This window comes from Odocoileus virginianus, chromosome 2, assembly GCF_023699985.2.
Source record: "Odocoileus virginianus isolate 20LAN1187 ecotype Illinois chromosome 2, Ovbor_1.2, whole genome shotgun sequence".
Classification (NCBI taxonomy): Eukaryota; Metazoa; Chordata; class Mammalia; order Artiodactyla; family Cervidae; genus Odocoileus; species Odocoileus virginianus.
In genome coordinates, this window is record NC_069675.1 from 73,611,424 (window position 1) to 73,637,550 (window position 26,127).

The window sequence follows — 26,127 nt, forward strand, 5'->3', positions numbered from 1 at the left end:
TAGTCTGACTCTCACATCCATACAGGACTACTGGAAAAACCATGGCTTTAACTATATAAATCACCACAATTTATAATCCTGATCCTTTCACCACATGTCAATTTTATTCATTTTAAGTCATCTTGCATATTTTTATATTAATTCCTAGTACCATTATTTTACTTATGGATCTAAGCTTTTTAGGTTTTCTATTTCTTTACTATTGACTAGTAGAATGGAAAAGTGGCCTTTTATAGCACCATGTACTCATTGGTTTAATGTAATCATTATCTTGTAAGATCATTAAATCCATTTTAGCTGATTGATTCTTCTGGCATCTCTTATCCTCAGACGTAAGCTGAGAGGAAACTGTGTAGTGTTCAATATCTATCTGTGGAATGAATGAATGAACAGAAGCTCATGTGCATCGGCTCGTGGGAGCAGTGCTGGGTATCTCACCATCTCATTCTGTGTTGCTTTTAGTGATGTACATTTAGATCCAGTCAAGCAAAGTAAGGCTGTGAATCTCCCGTTTCTCTGATTTCAAGATTTCACTAACTGTTTATGAAACCTTTTATCTAGTTAACTCAGCTGCTTGCTATTAAGATGTGTTATCTTCTTGGCTCAGAAATAAAGTCCCAGGGTAAAGAAGTAAAGAGGCCTGGTGTTCTCTTTTACTGAAGCCCTGCTTGATTGTCCCTGGCTTAAGCTTCCTGGGGCTAAATTATCTACAACTGATCTTGTTTTAGCATTGTGAAATGTAAATTCTAAGGTATCAGGGGGTGCTTGCCTGGGCCAGAGAAGGTTGTGGTTCTGGGGATGGTAAATGGAAGAAACAGGAAAAGCATTCTCCCATCCTGTTTACCATTGAAGATAACCACCTCCTACCCAGACTCTAAGAGCCCCCGCATTCCTTACTAGCATTTCCAACATACCAGCAGCAGACAGGTCCTCCTATTTAAATAAGTTGGAATCATAGGATGCTGCTGGAGCTATACTGGCCAGTGGCCTGTAACCCTTTCCTATCTAGAGCAATATAGACACTCAGCTTTTCCTATCACCTGTGTCACTTGTGGTATTCCCAGACTTGATTCTTACCACCACTTGCATAACATGTACCCTCTCAGTTTTCTGTAATTGATATTTATGGTGCTCTTCCATTAGTTCATGAAATTTATTCTAGCTACCATGCTGCAACACCAATCCTCTCAGGTGCCATTACTGCCATGCCTTCCAAAACTGCCATGATACCAAAACTGCTAATGATGCGAAGCCCTCCATACATTAGTGTCCCTCATGCAGGGACACCACACTGCTGCCTCCTATCTTCAAGGAGGGCACAGTGATGTCCAGAGAAAGGCCATCAGTGCCCATCATTCCCGAGTCCTTGGCACCCTGCTTCATCCATAGGTGCGTGCTTTCTTGCTGCAGCAGGTGCTGGGCATGGGTGCTACCACTGCCCTGACTCCTTCTGTAAGCGCTGAAGCCCTCAGGGTGCCCAGCCCAGGCTGGGTCTTCTGGAACTCTAACTGCATTCCAACTCATTCCCTCTCCCACCCTGAAGTAAGAAAAGGGCCTCCATTTCCCCTTGGAGTTACACATTACATGGGAAGCAGAACAGGGCTTCCTCACCAACATAATCTCACAGTGATGTCAGTGGAATGTTTCGTGTTTGTTGTTGTTGTTGTTGTTGTTCCTTGTTGCTATATCCTTTACTTCCTAGGGTTCTCCTAAGAGTTCTGGAATTGTGGCTTATGGGAGGGGGCAAGCCAAGAGCTTGAGAAGTCACACACTGGCAGGTGCCCCCGCCTTGGTCCACAACTCCCTGCCCTTGGAACATCCTTGTATGCTCAGTTCTCTTATCATGAATTGTGTTATTTTTCCTACAACTAGACCACTTTGTCCCTGCCCCATGGGCTTGCCAGTCTTGGTCAGATGGTTTGAATCCTAGAGTGAAACAGTCTTGAATTACTGTGACGTGGGGACATTAGCATATCTAATCCTTTCCATCTTTATTCCCCATAAACTCTCTTATTTACACACAGCTCTGCAGGTTATAGGTGTTTTTACACCAATCACCTCATTAGTTTCATTATAACCCTGTGAAGCACACAGCACAGGTATGATTATAACTGTTTCAATCCTGAACCAGCTGAGACCCACAGGTGCCCCTTGCCCAAGGCCATGTGATGAACAAATTACACAATCCAAACTGAGCTCAGCTGCATTAGTTCTTCTGATTTCCTTATATGATACCAATCCTCAAAATCCCTGGGTTATGCTTAGTGATGAAGTCTGGATAAGGAGAATCTACTTTTAATTATAAGTATAATCCATTAAAGAGTTTGAAACATTAGCAAAGTTTGGAAAGTACAAAATGTATTTGTAAACAAAGTCAGAAATTTATAGGAGAGTATTTTCCTAAATAGAATTCCCTCTTGGCTAATAATATGGCACAATTTGAGTTAACATGGGAGGGAAAAACAAGTAATACACTGATTAATTTAATTCCTGTACAGACTTTTACCCAGAGGGATGGCCCTGCTTGCTGGGCTTAGAGGAAGGGTTTCAACTCAGTTCACTAAGCACGGATGCAAGCTGTCTCTTTTTCAGGCCCTGAGCTAAGGTACAAGGAGGGATAGCAAAGATGATTACAAGCTGGACCTTAATATCAAAGGGTTTACGTTTGCCGGAGAAAATAAAATGCAGACACAAATAACTAGGAGACAGGTTGAATGTGATAAGAAACAGATAAAAAGCCATAGTAATATCTAGGGGTGTAAGAAATATGAGTGACAAAAGCCTTCTTTAAAATGTAAATAACCTTGCAGAGGAAGAGGAACAAGAATCAAACCCTGTTTATAAATCACATCTACAAGAGATGTTAGATGATGTCCCACCCCATGAACATGGTCTTGTGATATCAATGCAGTCGGTGGCTGGTCCTCTCTTTACCACCAGTGTTGGGAAGAGAGTGCATTGTGTTCTTCTGAGTCAAGGGCAGAATTTAGACTCTTTAGTATTGACCGCTGAAAATCAGGCCATTCGGCTGTGTGGGTGATCTGACTCAGCCCAGTCCCTTCTGTCACAATTGATGTTTTCTAGTTTCATTAAGAGCATTAAATTTCCATGGGGCAGATTCCCATTTCAACAAGGTGCGTACAACCTGCTAATGATGATCTCAAATGAGAAAGTCGTGTGCATCCATACAAATTGAGATCACACCTCCATCCCTGGAATATAGCTGTGATTACATTAAGGACACATTACAAGTCTGTCGCCTCTCATTTCATTTATTGTGCGTGTGAGCTGTGTTGGATCACTTTATCTCCTATTAAATTGCTAGCATTTCCTTTGGACTCAGATATGCCTTCTCTAGAACAAAACAGCAGCACACCCAACAGTTTCAGTGAGGAAGTGAAGGCGAAAGCCACGGTCCCTTAAGCAAGTGTGTGGATAATGAATGTGCCTCTGAAAAGGACAAACATGCCTTTCTCAATTCCAAAATGCAGATTATGGACATTATGTGTAGGACATGCCTTCCATTTTCTTTTACAAAAATTAAAGTTTGGATGGTTTATACCCACTGCATCACACAATCACTTTGCGTGTGACATGCAGAGATGAGAGAATGGTGACCAAGAGCACTCAGGGCTTTAGGGGTACTGGATTGGTGATTAAACAAATGCTGTGGTAGCCATTCTCTGCACGACCATTTAAGGCTTTTCCTGGGGAAAATAACCTATTATATTTCTGTATCTGTTTACTTTAAATATTGAGCATTTTCTTTTTTCTAAATGTTACCCCACTGTTTTCATATATATTTATCATTACAACTCCTGAGTAGACAGAACTAATCTCATTGCTCTCACCTTATAGGAAAGAAATAAAAAAAAGACATGTTTTTCAAAGGAGAGAGGAGTCATGTAACATAGACACTTAACAGTGAACCTGTAGTCCAAGTTGGCACATGTGTAGTTCTGTTGTCTCTCTCTCGGTTCTATAAGCCTTATGGACACTGACTACATAGGATGCTGATGACGGGGAAACCCGGATAGTTGAGACGGGCTAGAAACCTCAGTCTGTATATGGCATTGCCCTTCATATGGCAGGAAAAGCACTGACCTGGGAATTGGGAGTCTGCGTTCTACTCTGAGCTCTGCCCCTGACAACCATGATCACCTTGAGTAAGTGCTTTAATATCTCTGAGCAGTAATATCCCAGTCTCTGCCTATCCCTTGCTAATTGCAAAATTCAAAGGGAAAAACTCATAGAATAAGCTTGAGAAGTAGAAATTGCACCATGAGTGCACATCTGTATGTTAGGAGGGATATTTAGAGCTGTCAGAAATACAAATACGGGTGGAACAGGGAATATACAGGCTTAGAAAGGATTCCACTAATATATGCAACTTGAAGAGTGAATCAGTCCATCACAGGTGGTGGTTTCTAAAACCTCTGTGTGTGCTGATGCCTGAGATAAGAAAGGGATAAAGTATTTCATCATCCAAATGCAGACAGACATAAACTGGAATGTCCTACAGAAACTGCATATGAACTCCTACCATCAATAGGGTTCCAGATTTAATGGATTCAGGCCAGGAAATGCATTCTCTGTCAAGCTGTCCTGATGGTCAATGTGCTTTCTATGTAAGGCCCCACTTGTGTCACATCTGCCATGGACAACCTCCAACCCTCCCTGATTCCCTCTGCCCTCCCCTTTCTGCCTGCCGAAGTAGTCCATAGAGACTGAGAGCATCCTTAAGGTTTGGGTATTAATCCTCTTTGTGAAGAGAAGTCATCACAAGTGAAGTGAAGTTGCTTAGTCGTATCTGACTCTTTGCAACCCTATGGACTGTAGCCTACCAGGCTCCTCTGTCCATGGGATTTTCCAGGCAAGAGTACTGGAGTGTGTTGCCATTTCCTTCTTCAGGGGATCTTCCCGACCCAGGGATCGAAGGCGGGTCTCCTGCATTGTAGGCAGACACTTTACCATCTGAGCCACGAGGGAAGTCCTAAAGTCATCACAGGGTGTTGACAAATGTTAAATCACTGGTCTACTGCCATATCTTCCTCCATGATTATAGTCATTCCTTTAAAACAGTCATCTGTTGCATGGTTTAAACCTTAATTTCTGGATTTCAAAATGCTTTACTAATTGCTAAACTTTAAGCTCCATTCACTGTCAGCAAAGCCACAGATATCCTGTGATTTCTACTTTCTGCACAATGATAACCTCCTTTTCCAAACTGGACCACACCATTAGAGGTGCCAAGAGGACTCACCAGTCTGTCTCCCAAACTGGATCCCAGGCTCAGGAGCACCAAGCTGTCAACTCTGCGGTCATCTCCTCCATGCCTGCATGTGAGAGGCTCACAAGAAGCCCTAAAGAAAGGAAAAATATTAAACAGCACATTTCACTCTTCTACTTGGCTCTTCAGATCATCATAAATTGCAATTGGTTAGTTACTGGGAAATAGAATCTAAAATATTTAAAGTAATTGATTTTTCTCCCTGTGTAAACAACTTCAGAGATAAGCGAAGGGTTAGCATATTATCTCCACATTTCCCTTCACATACACTGGGGAGAGAAGGGAGGGATGTTTGGGAAGATGCAGCGATAATCTTTCCCAGCCGAAATACCTAATTACACTCAGGTCTGGAATCCCTAAGTTAGCATATTTTGCCCATTCATTGCTCAATAAATATTAATTGGCAGAGATGGGTTATAATTTAGCATGTGTATAATATATAATTTACCTGTAACCTATAATTATCTTAAATGTTCAAATAGGGAATTGATTGGACTGAAAAGAAAATAACTTATTTAACTTTAAAAATGTTGTTATGATCTAACTCTTCATGAAATCACCCACCTCAGACATCATTTCACTTAGATAGGCTAACTACTCTATGTCACGTTCCCTCACGAGGAAGACAGGGTTGAGTGGATTCTGAGCTCAGTGTTTTGTATGCTCTAAAGTTCCCTGGTGTATTAGAAACATTCTTTGCTCTTTGCCCATCTCAGATTGGCCACCTTCCATGAGAACTGCCTCTTCCACACACAGGAACAAGGTCCCAGTAGCCCACATTTGTTTTATTTGACCTTTTCTTCTTGGCCATGGATGATTGGACCAGGGGTACACTTTTTTTTTTCATGTAAAAATGATGTTTGCTATTACTATTTACCAATGGGGAGATGTTCTTTATTTACACTAGCAGAGAGAAGGGCAAGGGGAATACACATAGTTGGCTCTTAAGGGTGGACTCTTGAAGTAAGTCAAACCCATCAGATGATCTCTCCTAGGAATATGGAAGTGGAATTGAATTCAGCCAGCGCTTTTTCTCCATGTGTAGCTGGAATTGAAAGGATAGGACTGGGAATTTCTGGGCAGCTATTTTCTGCTCAAAATATACATAGAGAGAGAGAGAGAAAGCCAGTCTCAGAGAGAGGAAGAAGGAAGAAAAGAAGATGAGCAGAGAGGCAGAGACAAAGGACAAAGAAGAAAGGAGACCCTACTACAATGGTTCCTGGACAGCATTCCAACCCCTTCTTCCATGCCCTTGAAAGGCCCAGCTGCCCCATGTCGCCAAGGTACACCACCATCCTGACAACAAATCCATCTTTATTCCACCCACCTCTTTCTTAAATTAATTCTTACTGGTTTCTGTTGCTTCCAATCAAATGAATCCCCTCCTAGACCCTTAAGAACACTCACTCAAGTCAAGGAAAGGAATTCCTCAGCCCTTAGCCATGTTTTCCCCAAGGAGACTCTGTAGCCCTTAACCATTGTCTACCTTCCCAAGCTCAATTTTTCAGTGAATAAGCATATATCATTGGGCTTCCCTGGGGGCTCAGATGGTAAATAGACTTCTTGCAATGCAGGAGGCCCCGGGCTTGATCCCAGGGTTGGAAAGATCCCCTGAAGAAGGGAATGGCTACCCACTTCAGTATTCTTGCCTAGAGAATTCCATGGACAGAGGAGATTGGCAGGTTATAGTCCACGGGGTCGCAAAAAGTTGGACATGATTGAGCGACTAACACTTTCATTTCACTTCATAAATCATTATGTCTAACTGCTAATTCCTGTTGGTAGAGATGAGCATAAAACATGGTCTCAATTCTCAGACAGTCAAAGGCTTCTCCAGACAAGAAAGCAAGAGAAACTCAGGACTTGTAGCCTTGATTCAGCACCAGGAGGAGTGTTAAATAGTGCAATCAACAGGAAAGAGAATATTCCCTTGCTAGCTCACTTGCACATGTATACCTGCCCGGACATTTGCATACACATGGGTGCCTACATACAAACATGAGAACAACAGAAAAGAGAAGGCAGTCAGGGCCCAACCAGTGCTCTCTGTGTGACATCCTCATTCTCCATGTCTCTGGAGTGTTTCTGAAGCCGCAGGAAGCATTCTGCCCCACCAGTCTCCTGTGGAGCTTGTAATCAGAATTGCCATTCAGATCCATCTTTCAGGGCTCCTTGCTTTGCAGTTCTATTATTGTTTCATGAAACTTTAAAACTTTCCACCCTTCCTTCATTGTAGTCAACTTTAAATAAATTCAGAGTGTCACTTGTTAAAATAAATGACATTTAAACAACCTCAGCATGGTAACTCATTCCTCATTATCATAGAGAGCTCTTCTGAAAGGTCTATAGTACATTATCTCTACGAAATGGATTTTACCTTCAATATTAACCTCATTGCTCAGAAAGGACAGGTGCTAAGCACTCTGGTGAGAGGTGGCATAGAAACACACAGGTAGATTGATAGAAGCAAGCAAGTGACGATGAACTAAAACAAAAGCAGCGAAAAGGTTTAGGTTAAATATTAGGTAGCAAAGCAGAGCCGAGAGAGAGCTGCAATGATTGAGCAAGCTGCCGTGGAAGGAAGAACGTTTTTATTATTTCAGCTACTCAGAGTGCACAAGACCTCTGCTTCTGGCAAAAAAAGAAGCCACCATGTGGGGTGTGGCAAGTAACTGCAGTGAATCTCAGACAAGTCCCAGGTAACTGGGAATCTGATGTTCTTATTTTACAATTTGGGCAGCTGAGGCCCAAAGCAGGCATCTCTCTACTTTAGGGTTTTCAGTGAGGAAGTGACACAACGCAGACTAAAGCTGAGGTCAGTGAACTCATTGCCTGAGTCTTTCCTGTGAACCATGCAGTTCTCATAGCTCTTTTGCTTCTTCTTCCTTTGGAGTGTGGAACCAACTGATCTGAATGCCAGTGCCCTGCCTGCCAACATGTTTTCTGGGTGTGCATATTACCAGAATTAGCTACATCCAGTAGAAGAAGAAAAAAAAGTTTTGTTCTTAACAACACAAGGAACCAAAAGGTACTTTGCTCCCTCAGTGACATCCAAAGACAACCCATGAATGAGGCCATGGCCACTACATGAACACATCCATTCCCACCAGAGGCTGTGGATAATCTCGGATGGAGTCTCACAAATATGGCTGCCTCCTCACTCACAACCTCTCTCTGAACCCAAGAAGTCAGCCTACAAGAATCTCATGAGATGGCGAGTCTCCTACACTCTGGTTATGGGCTGTGAGCTTGGTAAAGCTAAGCAAATCTTTATAGCATTTGTGCTATGAGCCAGGCCTTGAACATGGGCTGTTAGGAGAAGACTAAGAGAGAAGTTCCCTAGGAATAGGGGGACAAATAGGCAAGTTTTACATGTGTGAGGCAAAGTAAGAATACATGGCTGTACTCATGAGCTATTTAATCTACTAAAAAATGAAATAAAGAAGTCAGTGTGGGCATGGGTCTGAAGGCAACAGGAAGGAGGATTGGATATGAGTAGGTATTACTTCCATAACCTGAGAAATAAGTCAACATTTTTTAAGGAAAGTAAGAACACAGAAACGAGAGTCCAGGGACCAGAGTTATGATCTTAGCCCATAACTTCCTGTTTGACCTGGGACTCACTCTCCCTCTCTGATTCCCTCATTTGCAAGGTGATGACACCTGGACACCCTTCCGGCTGAGACCCAACGCTCTGTCTCTGCAGCCACTCCCCTGTGGTGTCATGAAGTTAATTCCCTAAACATTGCCATCCGCTTCCTCAAAACTTCCCTGGGGGTCGCAGAGACTCATGTGTCTTATAAAATTTCTCTCAGATTAAAAACATTTTCATAAGGTCCAAAAACAGTCCAAAGTATATCTTGAGAACTCATACTGGTAAGTGTTTAAAATAACTATTTACTGGCATTAATGAAAATATTTGAGGTGCTCTTACAAAGTTCTAGTTGTGAAATATCAATAAAATAATTGCCTAATTCCAAACAGCATACTGTTCTAATTAATTCTGCATGAGACATTTTTCCAGCTTCAAAGATTGCTTTACTTGTATTGCATAACAAAATAATGGTATAATTAGGAATAAATTTGTCACTTTTATAAGTAATTCCTTTTTATTATGTGTTTGGAAGCAAAAGCACAAGCATGATTAAAGCCCCCTTTAAAAGGTTTTATTAATTATTATGATTGTTATGGATAATAAGCGTCCACAAGCTGCAGAATGTACCCCGGGCAAGATGCACAAAGCCACAAAACATGGCAGGAACACGGCATCTGCCGGATTCAGGTTTCTTTATCCTCTGTGGCTCAAGTCTCCCTGTCCTGTCCCTTGTGTGAGGTCAGGGAGCCCAGGAGGAAGAAGATTTCACTTTTAGTCTCCCATCTCTTCTCAGGCACCCTCCCCACTGGGAGATCCAATAAGTAGACCCTTTGTTCTCAACACGCTCCTGGCCTTTACTTACTTCCCCTCCAACACTCCCAACCTTATCAAGGCCCAGTGAGTCCTCAAAGTTCAGCCCTGAGAGTCTTCTGCCAGAAGCCTCTTCTGTCTGCCACTCTGGACTGGGGGCCCCTCCTGAGTTATGGATCCTGTTCTGTTCATTGAGTATTGAGCAACTTGAAGGTAAGGACTGCTTCTTGTTTTCGCTTTTGTTTTTCTTACATCCTCAACACAAAGCCACTTGTAGTAGTCATTCAAGAACATTTGGATGGGTCAGTTAAAAACAGAATAAATGAATAACAAAGCCTATTAATATGTATTGCCTAAATTCCCAGGGATGGGACTCACCTAGTGAACACAGGTGCCAACAGCCTGCTATCCAACCAGCTATCCTGACAAGTAACCAGGGTAGCTACTACCTAGAGCTCTCGGCCTCCATAACAGCTAAATGGCCGGCATTTGGGAATCCACACCTTAACCCACAATGCACCTCATCAGCCTTTTCTCATCAGCTTCTCAAGGTGAAGCCACAGATCCACAAATATTGTAGCCACAAGTGCCCTCAGAGGCCACTTTCTTCAAGTCTCTCATTTTATATGTAAGACTCAGATAAGGGTGGGCTCCCTCAACATCATACTAGCTAGGTGACAGGGGGTTTCTGCTTGTAGAGAAGAGCTCTTTACTATGCACTGCTGGCTTACCTCCTTCTTCTGGAGGCCAAAGAATTCATTGTACCTGGCTCCCAGGATATGTCAGAGACAGGCAGCAGAAGGGATGAGGAAGGAAGCCCATCTCTGCCATATCATCCTTCTCTGCACTCTTTTTTGTGTTTACAAACTTTTCACAGGCATTACTAGGGTCAGAAGACTGTCAGGGATGTTGATCCACCTCACTTCCCAAGGTCATTCCTCTGCCTCCCTGTCTTTTCTCCCAGTTCTTACGGCCCTCACCCTCACCCTCACTTGAAGATCCAGCCAAAGGGCAGCCATCCTACAGAGGATAATCCCCACAGAAACCCCATAAAAATGAACACAAAGCAGAAATCATATGTCTTATTTTAGGTCCACAGCCTGGATTCCTAAACTTGCTCTGTCTGACTTTCCTGAACCCAGACTTCATTTCCGTAAAATGTACCTGTCCCAGGGCACATCTGCAACAGAGGTCAGCCCTGAAGAAGAGCTCAGGCTAAGCTATGTGAAGAGAAAGGTATCCGAGGCTACATTGGAAAGTTCTTCCCCAAGACTCAGAATCATATCTAAAAGAAGTGTGGTTCTGGCTGCCAGTCCACAAATCAGCCTCCCACAACAAACTGGAAAGTGGTCCTTCACACTGAGGAGCAGAAGAGAACTGGCCTCCATATCCCGCCTGGCCTCACAAGACATCTTCGGGAGTCACGTGGAGGCACCCAGTTATACCACCAGTCAATAAATAGGCTCTATTTTAATCAGTTCTTTGCAATTCCTTCTCAAGCTCCCTTCTCTAAGGATTCCTGCAAATAACTGGCCCAAAGGACCCAGTGCATTCTGAAAGAAAGCCACGAAGGGATTCTCTCTGGGTGACACCAAGCCTGGATGAGTAGTAGGGTTCTAGTGTGACGTATGTGGCTTAGAACTTACCAAAAACTGCCTGAACCGGGTGAAGCAGAGCTGGGTCTAATCTATGCTTGAAGTGGAACAGAAGGGAACAGAGAAGAGCCTTCTTTGTTGGGCCAGTTGGATAGGGAAAGCCAGCTGCAGGATGCTGACCTAGTCCTGGGATTGGCAGATGGGACACAAAGGTCCTGACTGAGTGGACATCCCAGAGAGGAGGATATGTGGAATGTGAGTTGGAACAGAACCTCATGAAGGAGGAGAATGCAGCTGTGGAAGAAGAAGCTACTACCGGCCTCCATTAAAATCTCATCCCACCAACTATCACCTATCATATTCTACATTTTTTATTCTCTGCTGCTATCTTCAAGGTTTCCACACACACTTGACTATGTCTTGAGAATGTTTAGATCAAAGAAGCCTGAGCATCTCCCCAGCCCGGTGAAGTAAGAAAGAGAAAAGAAAAGGAGGCCTGATGAGAGGCCAGAGCCTGGTCAGGTTCTGAGAACATTCACAAGGGTACAGAGGTCTTTCCTGTTTCATTTAGCTCCTGAAAAAGTGCCTTCCTAAACAGACTCATGCTTAACTTAATTGCTTCCCCAATCTCCTCTATGTGAAAGACTGTAAACCACCTAAAAGAAAATCACAGACTTTTCATTTTGGCACCCAAGTCTAATGTGAGGCTCTGCATTTTACACACCAGGTAAAACTGAGTGCTCATGAGGAATGACCGGTGGGTCAGGAGGGCTGGAGATCCCCATTGTCTGCCTGGTACCCAGCATCACCACTTCCAATTTCCAAACACAACTCAAGTGCCACCACTCTGAGCACCTCACCTGATTTCTCTAAGCTTGTCCTGATCACCCCATCTCAGCACCCATAATACATATGACATGAACCTCGGTAGTAATTCATTGTCTGCTATGTTTATTTTCGTCTGACCTGCACGTCGACTGTGAGCTCTGCAAGGAGTAGAGGGTGTGGCTTCTGTTTTTCCTGGACCCTTCCCAGAGCCAAGGAAATGAAACTCTGTGCATTCATCCATCGATTCCTTTCTTCCACAAGCATTTATCAAGCACCCACTCTAGGCTAGGACCTATTCTAGGCGCTAGACTTACAGAGATGAATGAAAAATATGGGCCCTATCCTTGCGAACACTTGGTCTAGTAAGAGAATCGGCCATGTGAGCAAGGAACGATCATACAGTGCAGTCAACGTGCAACAGAAGTGCAAGCAGAGAGAGTTCTTGGAGAGCACAGAGGACAGGACAGCCTGGGAGGGAGAGGCAGTGGGACTGTGTGCCCAAAGCTGCTCAATAAATATTTGTTGATTAATTAGGGAAGGAGTACACTTCTTTAGGGATTACAGGGACAAAATGTCCTCATTAGCTGATGATGAGAGAAACGCTTTCCTTACAGTCAGGAAGCTCATGGGAGCTGGCAAGCGATAATCTGTATATTAATGATAACAGAAGGAACAAACACTGCAGAAGTAGAAGGCTTGTAGGCACATGGAGCATCGGATAAGCCCATTACATTTCTGGGCCTGCAGCCCCTGTCCTGCCCACAGGACAATCTCCTGCCTGTCCTTCTCCTCAGAGAGATGTTTGGACTCAGAAAAAGCCACGTTCTAATAATCCGACCCCAGGAACCTTCATGGTCTCAGACCTGCAGTGAACAGGCCAACAGATGTGCAGGTCTTTCTTCAAGATCCTGGCCTGGCAAGGGGTAGGAGTCTCTTGGCATGGCCTGGGCTTTGCCCGCCCAGTTAATTGATTCTGCAGCAGATGCTGGCTCAGCACATTAAGGCGGCTCCAATTTTCCGTGTTGATTTTACTTCTCCCTTAACTCTCGTAAGTTGTCTTTAACAGTGATCTTACCCTTATGGTTTATAAGGGAAGCAGCTGTAATTTTTCATCCTTTGAACTCTTGAGCCAAACGGCCCACCACCACCACCTACTTATCCTTTCCTCTGGACCAGAGGACTGGTGACATGGTGGTTGAATGACAAGCATTCCCTGCAAGGCTGGTACTGTGTTTATTCCAGTACCCCACTTCACACCATCATGCGGCTCCTATGGCCTTAACCTGTCCATAAGTCACTGTTGGGCTGTAAGAAAACACTGACTAGTAAGCAAGTGAAGATGCTTTGCTCAGGTGGGAGAAGACATCTAATCACATAGTAATACAAAGGGTACTTACACCTCTTTTCAGGAGATTCCTATGACTTATAATGGGCTTTTGGTCTTGGTTAACTTCACAATTTTTATGACTACCCATCTTTTTCAGTGTCGACAATTGTAACACAGGTCTCACAATTCTCCGTATTAAATAGTAAAAGACAGAAATAGGTCCTATTGAGCAATCGGTGAGAACAAAGGACTGATAGGGATTTCCCTGACAGTCCAGTGGTTAAGACTTGATATTCCAATGCAGGTATTCAGTCGTGAGTGAGGATTCAATCCCTGGTCGGGGAACTAAGATCCCACATGCCTCATGCCCCACCCCAGAAAATAAAGGAAAAGAAGCCCATTAAAAGAGAAGCAATACTCTAACAAATTCAATAAAGACATCTAAAAAAATAAGATGCTAGTTTTGGGTTTTTTTTTAAAGAAAAGACATATTTTATCATCTTATATATGATCAAACAATAGCAATGGCTTTTATATTAAAACTTATGATATTAAAGCAATTAATTTCTATGTGGATCAGCAGTCTCTGTCCATGGTAAGAAAATGTTTAAATCATATTTAAAGCTAAAAATGTAGTCATATAGTGTCAATGACCCTTCAGTCTTTGGGTGTTCAAGGTTCAAAAGCAACATATCCAGTTCTTCAAAGTTTATTTGTGGTTTGAATACTGGAACTCACTGTAATATTTCATTTTCCATTCTAAACTCCACCATCTCCAGGTCTAAGTTTCATATGGAAATGTGTCTTTCAGGGCAGCAGTCTTTTTGGCACCAAAGACCAGTTTTGTGGAAGACCATTTTTCCACAGACTGGGACCTGGGGGTAGGAATGGTTTAGGGAAGATTCAAGTGCATTACATTTATTGTGCACATTATTACTATTACTATCATATCAGCTCCACCTCAGATTATCAGACATTAGATCCTAGAGGTTGAGGAATCCCTGATTTAGGGTTTCAACTCTAAATCCCACCTGGATGAGAAACACAAAGGACTGGATATGAATTCAAAGAACTTAGGATAGCAGGGAATGAAAGATTGGAGCAAAGTACAGAGCTAGCTACAGAACTTTTATTTCACCCATGGTCTCTGTTGGGTCTGTCATTAAACCTTGAACAGAAAGTCTGGTCATTGACTAAGATGATGAATTTAAGAGGAAAGCTAAGTACAAACTAGAATGTTGAAAACATTGAGGAAAACAAACTTTACTGAAGGAGAGAATGAGAAACATTAACTAAAAGAAAAAGAATGATCACCAAGTATAATCTTAACCTTAAAAAAAATGAGGGCTGGCTAGTCTCTCTGTTTTTGTGCCTGGTCTTCCAGCTATGACCCAGACTAATGCGCATCCTGAGAGCTGATAGCTAGGGCTGCTGCCAATAGGCTCTGAGACACAGTCACACTTCATCAGAGATGCAGAGCTGGCCCTGGTTCTCTTGAGGAGAAGCAAATGGAACAACCTCCAAGTGCATTTGGCCAAGAATAACAATTGAAGAAGAGTTTGATACAAAGAGAAGTCATACGATTTGTGTTTAGCAGATGATTACAATTTTAGAACTCAGTTCTACTCTGCCTTGGGAAAGACACTTAAGGGGAATGTGTATAGTGTGGACCTGGGTAATGGAAAGAAGTGCTTCCATTAAGCTTGGTTTCAAATGGCCCCACTAAGTCATAATCATTAGAACAAGATAAGAAGTTTACATTTAACCTCCCCCAACACCACCTAAGCCAGCACTGTTTGAAATGTGTTTCTTCTGCTCCACCCATGATTGCCTCTGTACTCAGTTGAGTTCTCCATTGTCATGATAGAGCCAAAGGTCAGAAATGCAGGTCAAAATTGTGATGTCGCAAAAGAGCACAACCCTGCTGCAAACAGGCTTGACCTTGACATATGGAGTGTTATTCAGGGAATATAGAATTTTGCTCTGGGACTACAGGATGTTACTTACTGTTTGCCCAAAGGCTGTAATAAACTCTGGGGGTGGGGAAAGTTATACTTAAGAAAGAGATCTTCATCTGAGTTCTTTAATAGTAGCTAGCTTCTTCTTGATTCTGTTAGGCCGATGCATTTGGCTTCACATCGTGAAGCTGCCCATCTGTCAACAGACTAAAGTCAACTAGACTCAGAAATGCCAGAACTGAGCCTCAGCATTAAAAAAAGATTCAGATCAGAGACTGGGCAGCAAGAACAAGGGTGTCTAGGAATTCCTATCTCCCCAGATTTTTAATGCTGTATAGAGTGATAACATCAGCTGAGGTGCTTTGGCCCCCATGGAGGGATATCTGACAATGTTTGGAGACATTTTTGGTTGTTACAACTGACAGGCTGCTACTGATATCTACTGGGCAGAGAGGCCAGGGATGCTACTAAAGACCCTACAATGAACAAGACAGGTCTCTGCTATTGAAAATTATCTGGCCCCAAATGTCAAGGGTCAAAGTTGAGAAACCTTGTCCTAGAATCACTAGAGTCCTGAAGTTAAAATGATTTTCTAGCTGTACCTGGGAGTCATGGCATGCCTCTTAGCACTCCTCTACCTCAAGTGGCAGGCATCCATGCTCCTCAGGCCTCTCTCTCACTGACATCATCCTCATGATACGAACCCTTATTCCATCTTGTACTATATGCTTGGTCTACATATTCATTCTATGCATGCAACACTTCACACAATATTCTCTATGGGGCAGAAGGTCCTATTGTATGGGAGAACAGAGACCAGGGTTTGCCTTTAAAATAGCTAAGTTGATGCTTTGAACTTGGCACATAATTCAGCTGTGGCCCTCCTCTCTGAAGCCTTCAGATAATTTATGGACAGATTCTGCTGGCAATACCCTCTCTGGCCTCTTTCTGATTAGTTCAAATGTCTTATCCTTAGAATTAAATGTGTTTCATCCATGAAACACTTTCGGTCCTCTTGGCACAAATCATTGGTCCTTTGTGTGCTAAAAAGTTCCAGGTCCATAGCCGACCTCTGTGACATGTTTCATATCCCATCTTTGCAAGGAAGCCATCCCTACCTGCTCTAGTTTACACTTCTCTCTTTTTGTCTGGGAGCACTAGTGTGAAATGCCTTCATACTGTCACCTTGTGTTAAGTGATCATTGACGATTATCTTTTCTCAGCAACGAATGGTCATTAAGGACACTGGGTGTGTGTATGTATGTGTGTGTACACACTCGTACACCTAGTGGCTCAGATGGTAAAGAATCTGCCGAAATGTGGGAGATTAGGGTTCGATCCCTGGGTCAGGAAGGTCCCCTGGAGAAGGAACTGGCAACCCACTCCAGTAACCTTGCCTGGAGAATCCCATAGACACGGGAGCCTGGCAGACTACAATCCATGGGGTGGCAAAAAGTCAGCTACGACTGAGTAACTAATACACACACACACACAGAAAGAAAGAGAGAGTAAGACATTGCATCATTATTACTATTATTATTATCTCCAAAGCTTACGCTTATTATGGGCCAGGAACTGTACTAAATATTTTACATGCACCACCTCATCTTTGCATATGATTATTCCCATTTTTCAGGTGGGTAAATTGAGCTCAGAGAATTTACATAAATTGCTCAGGATCATCAGATTTATAAAATTCCACACCTTCAACCTAAATTTAGATCTGTATGTAGCTAATAACCTGTGCTCCTGACTAGTCCATTTCACAGCCTCCCTCAAGGTGTTCACAGTCTAATGGACACAGAGTAGATTCATTTGGAGGAGTCAAGCCTCCACCAGCCAGGTCAGGCTAATGAGTTTGTTGGTGACTAAGCATCACCAGGCTCCAGGCGGGCATCCCACTGATGACTTTAATGCACCTTTTCTGAAATCAGCCTTCAGGACCCTGCAAATACGTGCTTAGTACTGCACAGTCTTATGAATAATAATGAAATCCAATCAGGAACAGAGGCCTTAGATTTTAATTGAGCTATCCTTTAAAGGACTGCTTTTCTCCATGTCAAGGTCATGTTCTCCTAGTTAAAGCAGTTATTTTATGTGTATAGCAGAGATAATAGGCACTGGAGACACATCGAGGACAAGTGGCATACGGCATGAAAGAAAGGAGGAAATATACGAAAAGCAATCATTGAAGTATACACTATAGACCTTCCCATTGATAATTGGTTTAAATTATTAAAGCACATAAGAGGTTATTAACTAGAGAGAGTATAAATTACTTTTTTTTTCTTTTGCTGAGCATGACTTTTCAAAGTCTCCCAAACTTCCACTTCAAAAAAGCTTTAAATGTAAAGTCGTTACCAAAAAAAAAAATATATATATATATATATATATCTTTTAAAAGTTATCTCCAGAGTGGATGGATGAGGAGAGCAGATGCTTCATGAATTTGAGATCACGTTACCTGCCATGAGAATATAAAATGGGAAACAGTATTTAAGTAACGCTAATGTTGCTCAGGGGGCAGCTGGCATTGGCTACATCCAGAGTCATGGCTGCAGGCCCCTGGGACCGATAACCTTCCTGAGGGATGGGGACAGGTAGCTGGAAGCGTACCCTCAGAACTCCTGGGAGACTCTGGGATGTAGGGCACGGCTGCATGGGGATGGGTGAAGGCGTCTACAGTAGCCACCACGGGGAGGGATCAGAGACCCCATCCCGTCACCTCCTCCAGTGTGTGGGAGCAGCGGACAGGGAGAAGCTGAGGCCAGGAGATTTTTGAAAGCGGCCCCGCCAGAGCAAAATGAGTGACATACCTCTTCCTTCTCACGCTGGAGATGCTGATTTATATCCCTGTTCTTCAAGCCCTTCCGGACTTTTCTGCAAATAGGACTGATGAGCCTGCTCTTATCTAAGGCTGTTCCAATCTTCTGGGGCTCTGAATTAGCATTTATAGGATGTACTGTTCTGGCAAGAGACCCTATATCTAGTAAGGCCAATTATCTCCTCGGATTCTTAGTTCTATCTTTATTCATTAACTCCCGTTTCCTCTCTCAGAAATGAGCTCACTTGGGCTGCTTGCCTTTTCTTTGAATGACTTTTCCTCCTTGTGGCCTAAATCCAGGATCCTTTTGCTCAAACCCCCTCTAGGCCTCCTCCTTTGCCCTGTGGCCTCCTCATCTCCACCTTTTGCTAGGCAGTGGTGCCCTCACTGAAAGAATGAAAATGAAGAGCAACACTGCTCTCTCCCGTCACCAGCCCAAGGCCAGGCTCTGCTTTGTCTGGGCTGTCAGGATGACAGATATGCTACAATTACAGAGCCATCTCTTTAAAGATGGTCATGATGTATCAGTATGGGAGGTAAGAGGCTATGAAACAGACACAGGCACACACACATTGGAATGAACACTCCCACCTACCTTTCGAGGTACTTCTTTTCTTTTTATAACTGTTCCTCCCCCAAGACCAACCTTATTTTTATAGATGCCAACTTGCTTGTTCAGGATCGGACTCCAGGCAATAGGACCAGTATGAAAACTTTCCCAGAATAATAATTCTTTTTTCAGCCAGAAACAAGAAAGTCTGTTTCATTCTGAAGTCAGAATTTGCCCCACCTGTAAGAAGATGGACTGCAGAAGTGATAATGATCCTAGCAGCCAGAGAGGGATGGTGAGTCAGGAAGGTGCAGAACAGAAGCGCTAATGGAATTTGAGACTTGGGTTCCAATTATTGTCCTGGCCTTCCTAAACTGGAATATTAACCTCTCCTTCTTTGACTACATGCCCTTACCTGATGTCCTTCCAGTAAATCTACTAAGTTCAATTTAGCCCAAAGGACTCCTGATCAATACAGAAATATATTCTTCAGTGGTATACACCAATATATCCACATTACTCCTCTCTGGATTTTTTTTTCTCTTACTTATCTGTATTTATCCCACTTTATAATGAACCTGAAATAGTTTGTATTACTTTGATCATGATGTATTGGTCAGATGACTTAACTGATTAAAAGAGAAATACCTGTCAAGAGAACTATAAACGTAACTGTGGAGGAAATCACCAGATAGGAGATGACCCCCACAACAGAGTCAGGATCACACGCTTTCCCTGCAGATGTGCACCGAGTTCTGCCCAGTGCTATCAGATGGTGAGGGGACAAGAGTGAGACCATCTAAACATGGTGATCATGTTGCTCGTGGGTTACTAAGGGATACAGCTACAATATCAATAATCACCCAACCTAGGTAAAGCTGCAACAACGATGAGTGCTATGAAGAGAAGCTGTTTGGAAATAAGGAGATATGACCAGGTTAGAAAAATCATGGATACTTCCTGGAGAAAAATGCCACATAAGAAAGATAAGCAAGAATTAACTGAGAATGAGAGAAGGAAGAATGGTGACTACACATCAAGGCTCCCTGTTAAAAGGGAATAGGGGCATCTGAGAAATAAAAGTGCTTGAAGTGGAGGGAACACTCTGCAGGGCAGCGTGTGGAAGAATCACAAGAGCTAAGAGGCATCATGGATCCAGTTATCACCTTAGGATTGGTGGACTGGGGGCAAGACTGGCCACGGGAACTCAGAAAGACAGCACTGTGCACGGAATAGTCTATGATGAGAGATGAGGCCTTACAACAAATGCTGAAGAAAGTCCATGATGACCACGCAAGGTGAGGAGGGGCCAGGGAAATGCCAAGTCTCACCTTACTCTCCTTTCTTGCCCCTGATCTCTGACCTAGGCTCAACTCATCCAAAGTCAGACAGAACAAGGGCTCCTTGAAGTACATATACATCAATCTCCTAGGGCACAAAGCAGAGAAAGATGAAGCAGCTATCTACTCAGTTCAGCTGGGAAACCAAAAAAGATCCAGCTCATGGACATGCAAAACCATACAGCAAATATAAGAGACATTTACTAAATATAGTGTTTACAGACTGGCACCAGGTATCTTAGTGAACAATGAAGGAAGTACCAGCCTGCATTGGAAGTACAGAAGCTCAGAAGAAAACAGGTAGAAGACTAAGTGGGCACTGGAAACATTAAATAAAAATAAAGTCATAGCCCAAGAGAGCAACACAGGGTGTCACTTGGCAGTGTGTGACTAATTAGCAGGGATATATGCAGGTAAAATGTGCTGCTGGCCATTAGAAGTGAGGGACTCTATAGCCTGAAATGACCAGGCAAGACTTCCTAAAAAAAGGGCTGAAATTACCCTTTCTGGGTAAAAAGATTCTGATGATAAAAAAAAAAAAACCAAGGAACAGGTATAGCACCATAGGCTAGGAGATGAAAGTGTTTGTTGCTCAGTTTGTCCCCACGGACTGTAGCCCCCCAGGCTCCTCTGTCCATGGGATTCTCCAGGCAAGAATATTGGAGTGAGTGGACATTTCCCTCTCCAGGGGATCTTCCTGACTCCGGGATCGAACACAGGTCTCTCTCATTACAAAGTGGACTCTACTATCTGAGCCACTTGGGAAGATATAGGCTAGGAGATGCGTGACTGCAAAATGGCAGAATAGAAGAAAAGCAAGTTATGTCTGAGAAATCTGACTATCTAACAAGACTATCAATTTGACTATCAGAAAGACCATATACACACGCAGACAGCAACTGTTCCAGAAACGTTATCTTAGTCATTGACTTTTTTTTTTCCTTTCAAACTGAGTATCTAGCATGTGAGTGTGTTGGGCACTGGTCTTAACGCTGAGGATGCAGCTGCGAACATGATGGACAAGGACCCTGTAAATGTAGAGATTATATTCTGGCGAGGCAAATGGAATATAAATAAACGACATATTAGGTAAACATCAGATACCCTGAGGTCTTATGGAGAGAATTCATATCAGCTTATGTACTAGAGAATAACTAAATAGTCTCTGCAGGGGATGGTTAAGAAAAACTGCAGTAAGGAGTTCTTTGAGCTTGGCTGAGACTTAAATAACTGAAATTATTCCTGTTCCATACCATGATCAAGAGCACTTCGGGCAGAGATAAAAATGACGTCCAAGGCCTGAACCAGATACTTGAGTAATGAAAGTTTTTGAGGAAACAAGTGAAGATCAGAGTGGCTATGCTATGTGGTTGTGATGAAGGTCACACCAGGTGCTGAGACTGGAGTGTGTCCACTAGCAAGAGACAATTGTTACATTTTCAGGAATTTTGTGAGCCTGCTAACATGACTTTGGTAGCCTGTTGTTGGCTGTGGTGGGAGTGGTTACAGCAGAGAAATTGGCAGGTGGTATAAATCAAGGGTTCCTCCAGTTCCCAGCCCCTGCCCCCACTCAGAGAACCTGTTCTTAGACAGCTGCTGCACACCACAGCGAGGATGCCAGAGGAAACTGGAGAAGTAACCAGGGACCCGTCGTCAAAGGCTTTGTAAGCCAGGAGTTTCCATTTAATTCTAAGTGTGATGGGAAGCCATTAGAGGTCTTAAGTAGGATGTGGACATAACCTGATTTGCATTTTTAAAAGACAGTCTGGCTTTGTTGCAGAAAACTTTGAGTGGATTAAAAAAAAGGGGGGAAAACAGGAAACATCAGCTGGGTAGCTACTGCATTAGTCTGGATGAGAAGTGACAAAGGCTTTGACTAGGGTGCAGCAGTGAAAATGAAGTGGGATCTGAGTTCCCCAACCAAGGATCAAACCATCAAAGTGCAAAGTCCTAACCTCTGGATCGCCAGGGAATTCCCTAGAACATGTGGTTTTCAACCCATAGATTTGATCTAGAAGTTGAGGAAAATGGAAGAATCAAGGATAATTTCTGATTTTTTGTTTGTTTGTTTGTTTGTTTAAGAAAATAGGTATATGGTGGTGCCGTAAACTGAAAGGTAGAGAATTTATGTAACACAAGAGTTAGTGTGGGGAACTAAGAAAATGATACTCATCTTGTTAAGTTTGAGATTTCTATATGGCATCCATCTGTAAATGTCAAATAGAGAGGGAGATATTCATACTTGGATTGTTGGGGCAAGGTAGAAACTGGAGACATAGCTTGAGAGTCATCGACACATATGAAGTATTTAAAACCAGAGTATGTGTTAGATCACCAAAGGAGGGGGGTGCAAAAAGACACAGAAGCAGGATGTAAAAACATAGGTAGAGCAAAGAGGAGGAGCCAGCCCTGAAGATTGAGTAGTGACACATTAGCCTGGAAGAAAACCAGGAGAGTCTATGCCAGGATCCGAAGAAAAAACATACTCCATGAAGTCAGAGTTTATTTTGTTGAGTGCTACTGGAGATCAAGTAAGATAAAAAGAGAGATGTCACTTGGACAGGTGACAAAGGGATTCCTAATGCTTCTAATCATAGCAGTGTCAGTGAAGCAGGGAGGACTGCATGCAGACTCCTTGGAAAAAATTCAAGTAAGGATGTTCAGTGAAGAAGGAGAAATGATTATAAAGGGGGAGGGATGACAGTAGCTGGAGAAGACTGTGAGGTCAAGAGTTTTGTTTTATTTTTTTCCCCCTCATTTTAATTTTTAGGTAGGCATAATTAGAATGTGTTTATATATTAATGGGACTGATCTTATAGAAAGGGAAATCTCAGTGAATGAGGGAGGAGAGAAATACAGGAGCCAAGTCCTTGAAACAGTAAGAAAGAACAGGAACTAGAATGCGCGAGGAGGGTTCAATTCAACAGACACCTATTAACTGCTCTTGATATGCCCTGTTTCAGTACACAGATTTCTGATATCACACCTGGAATATTTCCCAACATTTATTTCCCCTATTACATTCAAGGTGCTTAAGGACTGAATCCCTATTTTGTTCTGGTTTCAAGTTCCAGCCCAATTTCAGGCACCCAGTAAGACTTAATACATGTTTTGTTCAGTATGTGTTTGAATGAGATTAAAAAGTTTTAACCTAAACTATCAGCATTGGCAGTTATTTGAGCTTTTGATTTAATCATAGACAGCACTGAGGAGACAGCTATAACTAGCAAAAAAACAGACAACTTCAATTACAGAATTTTTTTTCTTCCTTTAAGTTTGACTTAGATTGACAGAGAAAAAGGTTGAGGCCAGATGGATGTGGGAGTCGGGGAAGAGATAGCTTCTTCTACAAGTCACAGAAAAGAAAGACAGCTCTTTCACATAGAATCCAGTTTATTTTAATTCTTGACAAAAACATGTACATGTAACCCCAAAGTTCCCACACTGAGTGTAGAGTGTCAGGTTTTTGGTTTATCATCTTAGTGTGTCTTCACTATAATCCTAATCTCCTGGACCTCCTTGAAAGCACAGCCCAAGCTTCTTCTGCTGCATGTGAGCCCCAGGCCAGGGAGACCAAAGCCAATCATTCTTCCTAATCCCAGCCCCACCCCATCGCCAACACATCAATTTCTGTCCTGCATTTTGTGTTCTCTCCTCTGAAATATTCTCCAAATTCTTCTCAGCTTTCAAGTCCCAAGAACTCTGAAGACTCCTTCTCCAAGAGAAAGATGCCTGTCTGCTTAAATTTTGTAGCATTTAGTGAATCAATTATGCAGCAATTGTCAAATTCCTGACTGAGTTGACTTTGCATGAGTCTACATGCATGCCTGCTTGGGTGAGTGTCTGTGTGTGAGACAGAGATTCCTGTCTGTCTAGGAGAAGTGGACCTGTCAGCAGATGACAGGTGTTCATCAAAAAAGAGCTGGGCCCTAGCATCTCTTCTGCTCCTCCACCCTCAGCAACCTAGAAAACAAGGTCAAGGACTGAGTGCTCTTGGGAAATTCAGCTGTAAATGCGGATGGAACATTTATAATAGTCTGTTTCATGTAAGTACTGCAATCACCACATCCCCCTGGTGGTAGGTTACTGACTGTTAATTTTTATTACAAAGACAATATATTAAAAATGTACAAACTTCCAATCATAAAAGAAATAAGTGGGACTTCCTTGGTGGTCCAGTGGTTAAGAATCTACCTTGCAATGCAGGGGATTTGGGTTTAATCTCTAGTCAGTGAACTAAGATCCCACATGCAGCAGAACAACCAAATGCCAGAACCAGAGACCTGTCGTACCACAATCAGTGAAGTCTGTGTGCTCTGGAGCCTGTGTGCTGCAGTCATTGAGTCCACGTGCCACAACTAGAGAGTCTATGAACCACAACAAAAGATCCTGCATGATGCAACCAAGACCAAATGCAGCCAGATAAACAAATAAATGCTTTTTTAAAAACCTCTTAAAAAAATAAAAGAAGTAAGTCATAAGAATGTAATGGATAGCATGGTGACTACAGTTAAAAGTGCATTGCACATTTGAAAGTTGCCTCACCAATCTTGAAAGGTCTCATCAGAAAAAACAAACACAGAGTACTAAATTTTCTACTAAACGGCTTTAAAATTATGTCTTAGTAAAGTTTCAAAGTATTCAACCAGTGTGATTATGACATCTTACCCAGAAAACGAGCCTAGCTCACCCGAAAGGAGACAGAACAATGGGGTTAAGTGGGAAGCTCACAAATGGCTTCAGAAGACCTGGAACATCCTTAAACTTGCCCAGAGCTATGTGATCTTGGGAGGGTCAACTCCCTTCTCCAGGCTCTGATTTCTAATGTGAAAAGTTTTGGATAAATGATCCCTAAGGTTCTTCCCACCCTGTCTGCCCGAGACTCTAAGGCTGTGAACGAGATCTGAGCTTTATCACCATGCTTTGATCAACACTGCAGACCACACTCTCTCCTGACATGATGTGTTTCCTGGAATATAATTGAAATAATGTGGGTGTCATATCTCTTTTGATTCCCCAAACGTGAACCGAAGTCATCAACTCTCCTCATTTAACCTTTCAACAAAGAGCTCTGTTTGTTTCCGCCGGGGGCAGTAGAAATAATTACAATAGAATGTCTTAATATAAAGAGGAACAGCTAATATTCCAGCCACTAAATTAGAAAATATCCATGTGCCCATATGGCAGCCAGAAATCATTCTCCCATTAGCCACTGGCTTTCAGTTAGTAAAATGGAAATCAATTTACCAAACGCCATGGCTGTGCTGGAAGCAGAGCTACCTTAAAAGACCCTTCAGCATTATGCTCCTTGTGGGGTCCACACAGGCCAGCAGCTGGCGGCACCCCGAATGACACGCTGTGATGGGCTCTGTTGTTAGCTGGGGTAGATGCCCTCTAGCAGTCCTCCCTGGCGCCTGCCTGGCAGCAGAACTGGCTGCCTCTTCCTATTTGTCTCCATGTTCCTCTCGGCGTAATGTGGGTATTTGTTTTACTAAAGGGCTTGCTTCACTCACTTGATATTAGACTTAGGGATCAGACATGAAATAATTATTCAGCCTAGAGCAGCTTTTTTTCTGGTACTGCCATTTCTAAACGAGCAGCCAGTTCCTGCAGGGATCTGTGTTAAGGAGAAAAACCACTCACAGTCTGACTAGAGTTTTGTATAGATGGAGAGAGGCCTACTAAACCCTTTATCTGTTGTTACCTTGAAAATAAAAGGATTCTCCAGCTTTTCCCTGAATCGTGGAATCCCCAGAATCAACCACATGGCTCTGTCACTGGTATCCATGCAACTCAGCTAATACCTCACACCTCTAGGGTGATGACCTTCACCTGAGACCCCCAAACTCACAGGCTCTGTCTTAGTCATATCTATGTACTGAATAAGTCAAGATTTTCACTTCAGGAAGGCCCAGGCCATTGCCTTCAGAAGAATTCAATGTCAGTGTGGTGTGCACAATTTCAGCCTCCTGTTCACTAATTGCTGCTTCTAAGAGTTGATCTCAAAGAG

General features: G+C 42.8%; 1 long non-coding RNA gene across 1 annotated transcript in view; it reads right to left on the reverse strand.

Moving 5' to 3' along the window:
• Positions 1-5,267: 5,267 nt before the first annotated feature.
• LOC110140023 (uncharacterized) overlaps positions 5,268-26,127 on the reverse strand; it is a 316,293-nt gene continuing 295,433 nt past the window's right edge. The window contains exon 4 of the long non-coding RNA XR_011490029.1: positions 5,268-5,363. This is a non-coding gene — a long non-coding RNA (uncharacterized lncRNA). The remainder of the gene's footprint in view (positions 5,364-26,127) is intronic.